Source organism: Pongo abelii, chromosome X (assembly GCF_028885655.2).
Source record: "Pongo abelii isolate AG06213 chromosome X, NHGRI_mPonAbe1-v2.0_pri, whole genome shotgun sequence".
In the NCBI taxonomy this organism is placed as follows: domain Eukaryota; kingdom Metazoa; phylum Chordata; class Mammalia; order Primates; family Hominidae; genus Pongo; species Pongo abelii.
In genome coordinates this window covers 79,073,997-79,080,857 of record NC_072008.2, presented here as the reverse complement: position 1 = coordinate 79,080,857, position 6,861 = coordinate 79,073,997, and the positions used below count along the sequence as shown (strand labels likewise).

The following is a 6,861-nucleotide window of genomic DNA, read 5'->3' as shown; positions in this document are numbered from 1 at the left end:
AATTTTTGTATTTTTAGTAGAGACAGGGTTTTACCATGTTGGCCAGGCTGGTCTCGAACTCCTGACCTCGAGTAATCCGCCAGCCTCGACCTCCCAAAGTGTTGGGATTACAGGCGTGAGCCACCGTGCCAGAACTTCTCTCTCTTTTTTGAAAATCTAACTAGGGCGGGCCAGTCACAGTGGCTCACGCCTTAATCCCAGCACTTTGGGAGGCGGAGGCGGGCGGATCACCCGAGGTCAGGAGTTCGAGACCAGCCTGGCCAACATGGCGAAACTCGTCTCTACTAAAAAATACAAAAATTAGCTGGGTGTGGTGGCAGGCGCCTGTAATCCCAGCTACTCGGGAGGCTGAGGCAGGGAGAATTGCTTGAACTCTGTAGGCGGAGGTTGCAGTGAGCCGAGATCACGCCACTGTACTCCACACTGGGCGACAGTGCGAGACTCTGCACCAAAAACAAACAAACAAAAAACAAAAAACCCCCCAAAAAAACAACATCAACAACAAAAAATTCTAGCTAGGGCGGAGGTGGCAGGGACCCAGAGGGTGCCTCAGTCTCCTTCCCCGCCCCTCGCCTGGCCTCGTGGTCTTCTCCCAGCAGCCAGACAGGAACTATACAATCCCGGAAGTTCCGGGGCTTTGCTGTGTGGGATAACCAGCAATGGCGAGGCTGCAGCTCCCGGAACAACAGCCACAACATTAGGAGTAGGAGCGGCAGTTGCGGCGGCAGCAGCAGCGGCCTCCCCCACCCCGGTCCCCACAGTCACTGCCCCATCCCTTGGGGCAGACGGAGGGGGCGGTGGCAGCGACGGCAGCGTCGGCAGCCACGGCAGCGACGGCTGGGCAGCCACAGCAGCGGCGGCGCAGCTGGACTAAACAGGTCACCTGCAGGTATTTTATGCATGGGGTTTGTGAGGACAGAGGTAACTGGATACTCGCATCACCTCTCTGACAGTCCGTATGGTGTAGTGTGCAAGTATTTTCAGCAAGAGTACTATGTTTATGGTAACTGCTGCAGAGCTAACTACAAAGTCATCCCTTGCTGCTTCCTCAAGGCTCTCATCCATAGTTGAAATGAATACAAGCGAAGCTGAGTCAAGAAATTCAAACTTTGCAAGTGTAGGAGCAGGTTCAGAGGACTGGGTGAATGCTATTGAGTTTGTTCCTGGGCAACCCTACTGTGGTCCTACGGTACCTTCCTTCACTGAAGCACCCTTGCAGGGCCCAGTGACCATGGAAGAATCAGAGAAAAAGCAAATTGCCATGGAAACAAAGAAGCAGCTGTGCCCCTTTGCTGCAGTGGGAGAGTGCTGATATGAGGAGAACTGTGTGTATCTCCACGGAGATTCATGTGACATGTGTGGGCCACAGGTCCTGCATCCGATGGATGCTGCCCAGAGATCACAGCGTATAAAATCGTGCATTGAGGCCCATGAGAAGGACATAGAGCTCTCATTTGCTGTGCAGCGCAGCAAGGACATGGTGTGTGGGATCTGCATGGAGGTGGTCTATGAGAAAGCCAACCCCAGCGAGCGCTGCTTTGTGGTCCTCTCCATCTGCAACCACACCTACTGTCTCAAGTGCATTTGCACGTGGAGGAGTGCTAAGCAATTTGAGAGCAAGATCATAAAGTCCTGCCCAGAATGCCAGATCACATCTAACTTAGTCATTCCAAGTGAGTACTGGGTGGAGGAGAAAGAAGAGAAGCAGAAACTCGTTCAGAAATACAAAGAGAAAATGAGGAACAAGGTGTGCACGTATTTTGATGAAGGACATGGGAGCTGCCCATTTGGAGGGAACTGTTTTTACAAGCATGTGTAAAGAGGAGGAGAGAGGAGCCACAGAGACAGAAAGTGGGAACATTAAGCAGATGTGGGGCCCAACAAAGGAACCGCTTCTGGGAACTAATTGAAGAAAGAGAGAACAGTAACCCCTTTGACAACAAAGAAGAGGTTGTCATCTTTGAGCTGGGTAAGATGTTGCTTATACTTTTGGTTTCAGGTGGGGACGACAAATTGACAGACTGAAGATCAGTGGGAATTGTTTCATGATGCGCTGGAAGATTTTTTATGACTTGGATCTATAGCAACCTTGTGTGGCATGTGAACTGGTCTGCTAACCCCAGACAGCAGCTGTCCCCTGTGGTGGTGTGGCAGCGCCTGTCTTCTCTCTGAGGCAAGCCTGTCAACTGCAGGTGCTGTCGTAAGAATTTCTATCCAGGGCCTGTCTGTCTTCTCAACCCCTCACCTTTCCCCGAGGAGTGTGTTGTTTTCCCTGTTGAAAAAAGTTACAAAAATAAGTCTTAGTTTTTTGTAACACAAATTTAACTGTCAGACAGTGTAGATGTGTTGCATCATATGTTTTCAACCAGATTGTGTTTACGGACTTTTCACACACTCATTTTGAGGACCCCACGTTCAAAAATAAAAGCAGTGGCCCTACTTTGGGATCCAAGAATAGGAGGGATGGGTGAAGGGACCTAAGCGGCCAATAGCCTTTTGCTCCAGACATGGGACATAGATCCTTGAGGTTTCTGGTGAAATCTGCACATCTGTGTTTTTATATCTGTTCCCTACCCTGTAATCCCTACCACATGCACTTGTTCTGTGGTTTTGGTCTGTTGTTTAATTGCACACAAGTAATACTACTGGGTAACCAGAACCAGGTGCGAATGTGTTGAGATTTCTACTGTTTTGCATGATAGGAAAATTGAGAAAGAATACATATAAAAGATATAGAGGCATAATATCAATGGAAAGTTAGAAGTTGACTCCCAAGGGCTGACATGGTGTGTGTGAGTGTGGATTTGTGATAAGCTTCTCATCCCTGCATAGATGCAGTATTCTTAGCCTTAGTAGAAAAACTTGGTTTAGTGGTTTAAGCCTTGTGTGGCAGATAGATCTTAAAGGACAAAGCAGTATATTGGTAGTTGTCAATATAGCAGTGCTAGCTCTGTCTACATATAGATAAATGGGGTTAGCCATAAAGGTTAAAACTACCTGTTTATCCTATATATTAACAAAAACTGGGTCTTGGATACACAGTTGTATTTAATGTTTTACGATCTAGCCTTTCCAGTACAGGCACTTTCTGAAAAACCTTTGTCCTCATTTGGGGCATTTTGTTGTTGGATTTTTGTGTTTGCTTTTGTGGGTATTTGCCTTATTCCACCCCTGAACTTTCAGGTAGACAGATGTGATTCTAAACTCTGTTCTAAGGTGTTTATTGTAGTGGAGTAATGGGTTTGCAGTAATAAGTCATACTTTTCCATTGAAGGGGAGGGCTTGGGAATCCGTAAGACCAGCTAAAGTTAAGTTGTTGGAATAATTCGTTGATTGGAAATTTTACTTCTGTGTTTTGTTACTCTGTTTCCTGAAAATGATTCAGGGATGCTCCTGGTTTGTCCATCTACTGCTTTGATTCCTTGGATCCCACCCATTCTTTCACTTTACGAAAAACAATTGTTGCAGAGGTCTCTGTATTTTGGAGCTGCCCTTTTGTAAGAAGTGCTTTTCCCAAATGAAACAATTAAAAAGAAATCTAGCTAGCAGCCTATTAATCTTTTCTATCCTTTCAAAGAACAAAATTTTTATTTTGTTGATTTTATTTATTTATTTTGCTATCCATTTTATTTAGTTCTGCTCTGATTTTAGTTATTTCTTTTCTCCTGCTAGCTTTGAGTTTAGTGCTTTTCTGAGTTTCTCGTCCCTTTAGGTGTTACATTAGGTTGTTAATTTGAGATCTTTCTATCTTCTTGATGTAGACAGTAAGCACTATACTTTTGCCACATCCTTGGGGTTTTGGTGTGTTGTATCTCTATTTTCATTTGTTTCAAAGATATTTTTTGATTTCTGCCTTAATTTTGTTATTTCTCCTGTAGTCATTCAGGAGCAAGTTATTTAGTTTTCATGTATCTGTATGGTTTTGACAGTTCCTGTCAGTAATGATTTCTATTTTTATTCCACTGTGATCTGAGAAGATGCTTGCTATGATTTTGATATTTTTAAATTTGCTGAGACTTGCCTTTTGACTGCATATGTGGTCAATCTTAGAGTATGTTACATGTGGAAACAAGAAGAATGTATATTCTCTGGTTGTTGGGTGGAATATTCTGTAAATGTATATTAGGCCCAACTGGTCAAGTGTCAAATTTAAGTCCAGAATTTGTTAGTTTTCTGTCTTGATGATCTCTGTAATGCTTTCAGTGGGGTATGGAAGTCCCCATTGTTACTGTGTGGCTGTCTAAGTCTTTTCCTAAGATTAGTAGTGATTGTTTGATAAATCTGGGTGCTCCAATGTTGGGTGCATATATATTTAGGATAGTTATGTTGGGAACAGGCCCCCCAAAATCTGGCCATAAACTGGCCCCAAAACTGGCCATAAACAAAATCTCTGCAGCACTGTGACATGTTCATGATGGCCATGATGCCCACGCTGGAAGGTTGTGGGTTTACCAGAATGAGGGTGAGGAACACCTGGCCCACCCAGGGTGGAAAACCACTTAAAGGTGTTCTTAAACCACGAACAATAGCATGAGCGATCTGTGCTTTAAGGACATGCTCCTGCTGCAGGTAACTAGCCAGACCCATCCCATTATTTCGGCTCATCCCTTTGTTTCCCATAAGAAATAATTTTAGTTAATCTATAATCTATAGAAACAGTGCTTATCACTGGCTTACTGTTAATGAATAGATGGGTAAATCTCTGTTCGAGGCTCTCAGCTCTGAAGGCTGTGAGACCCCTGATTTCCCACTCCACACCTCTATATTTCTATGTGTGTGTCTTTAATTCCTCTAGCGCTGCTGCGTTAGGGTCTCCCCAACTGAGCTGGTCTCAGGAAGTTAAATCTTGAAACACACACTTTATCATTATGTAATGCTGTTCTTTGTCCTTTTTTACTGTTGTTGATTTGAAGTCTGTTTTATGTGATACAAAAATAATAACCCCTGCTGTTTTTTTAATTTCTATTTGCATGATAGATCTTTCTCTATCCCTTTAAACTGTACCTCTAGGTGTCATTACATGTGACATATGTCTCTTGAACACAGCAGAAGTTTGAGTCTTGTTTTCTTATCTAATTTGCCACTTTATGACTTTTAAGTGGAGGATTTAGGTCATTTACACTCAAGCTTCATATTGATATGTAAGGTTCTTTTCCTGTTGTGGTATTCTTAGCTAGTTGCTTTGTGGTCTTGATTGTGTAGTTGCTTTATGGGGTCTGTGGGCTATGTACTTATGTGTGCTTTTGTGGTAACAAGTATTATTCTTTCATTACCATGTTTAGAATTCCCTTAAGCATCTCTTGTAGGGCCAGTCTGGTGGTGATGAGTTCTCTTAGTGATTGCTCGTCTGGCAAAGATTTTATTTCTCCTTTGTTTATGAAGCTTGGTTTAGCAGGGTATGAAATTCTTGGCTGGAATTTCTTTTCTTCAAGAATGTTGAAAATAGGCCCCTAATCTCTTCTGGCTTATATGGTTTCTGCTGAGAAGCCCACTGTTAGTCTGATGGGATTCCCTTTACAGGTAATATGACTCTTTAGCTGCCTTTAAGATTTTTTATTTTGTGCTGACTTTGGAAACTGATAACTATGTGCCTTGGGGATAGTCATCTTGTATAGTATCTTACAGGAGTTCTCTGTGTTTCTTTTATCTGCATGTGGACCTCTCTAGTAAGATTGGGGAAATTTTCCTGGGTTATATTCTCAAATATGTTTTCCAAGTTGTTTACTTTCTCCTCTTCTCTCTCAGGAATGCTAATGAATTGAAGGTTAGATCACCCTGCATAATCCCATATTTCTCAAAGGCTTTTCCAAAAAAATTGTATTTTAGGTACAGGGATACATGTGCAGGATTGTTATATAGGTAAATTGCACATCATGGAGGTTGAGAGTACACATTGTTTCATTACCCAAGTAATAAGCATAGTACCTGATAGGCAGTTTTTGATCCACAGCCTTCTCCCACCCTCCACTCTCAAGTAGGTGCTGGTATCTGTTGTTCTCTTCTTTGTATTCGTATGTACTCAATGTTTAGCTCCCACTTATAATTGAGAACATGTGCTATTTGATTTTTTGCTCCTGCATTAGTTTGCTTAGGATAATGAGCTCCAGTTCCATTCATGTTGCTGCAAAGGGCATGCTCTTGTTCTTTTTTATGGCTGTGTGGTATGCCATGGTGTATATGTACCACATTTTTTTTATCCTGTCAACATTGTTAGGCATCTAGGTTGAATTCATGTCTTTGTGGTTGTGAATAGTACTATGAGGAACATACACATTCATGTGTGTTTATGGTAGAACAGTTTATATTCCTTTGTGTATATGCCCAATAGTGGGATTGCTGGGCCAAATGATAGTTCCATTTTAAGGTATTTGATAAATCTCTAGACTGCTTTCTACAATAACTGAACTAATTTACATTCCCACCAGCAGTGTATAAGCATCCCCATTTCTCTGCAACCTCACAAGCATCTGTGTTTTTTTTTTTTAATAGCCCTTCTGATAGGTGTCAAACATGGAATGTTTTACCATTTCATGTCCCAAGCATGGAATGTTTTACCATTTCTTCGTGTCGTCTCTGATTTGCTTCAGCAGTATTTTATAGTTCTCCTTGTAGAGATCTTTAACCTCTCTGGTTAGCCGTATTCCTAGCCATTTTATTCTTTTTTTTTTTTTTTTTTTTTTTATTTTATTTTATTTTTTTTATTTTATTTTATTTATTTTTTCTTTTTTTATTATTTTTTTTAAATTCATGAAGTATTTGTTGATCATTCTTGGGTGTTTCTCAGAGAGGGGGATATGGCAGGGTCATAGGATAACAGTGGAGAGAAGGTCAGGAGATAAACACATGAACAAAGGTCTCTGG

The 6,861-nt window shown here is 42.1% G+C and overlaps 1 pseudogene; it reads left to right on the top strand.

The window, feature by feature from the left end:
- Nucleotides 1-279: 279 nt before the first annotated feature.
- LOC129052959 (E3 ubiquitin-protein ligase makorin-1-like) lies at nucleotides 280-6,656 on the top strand (annotated as a pseudogene).
- Nucleotides 6,657-6,861: the final 205 nt, after the last annotated feature.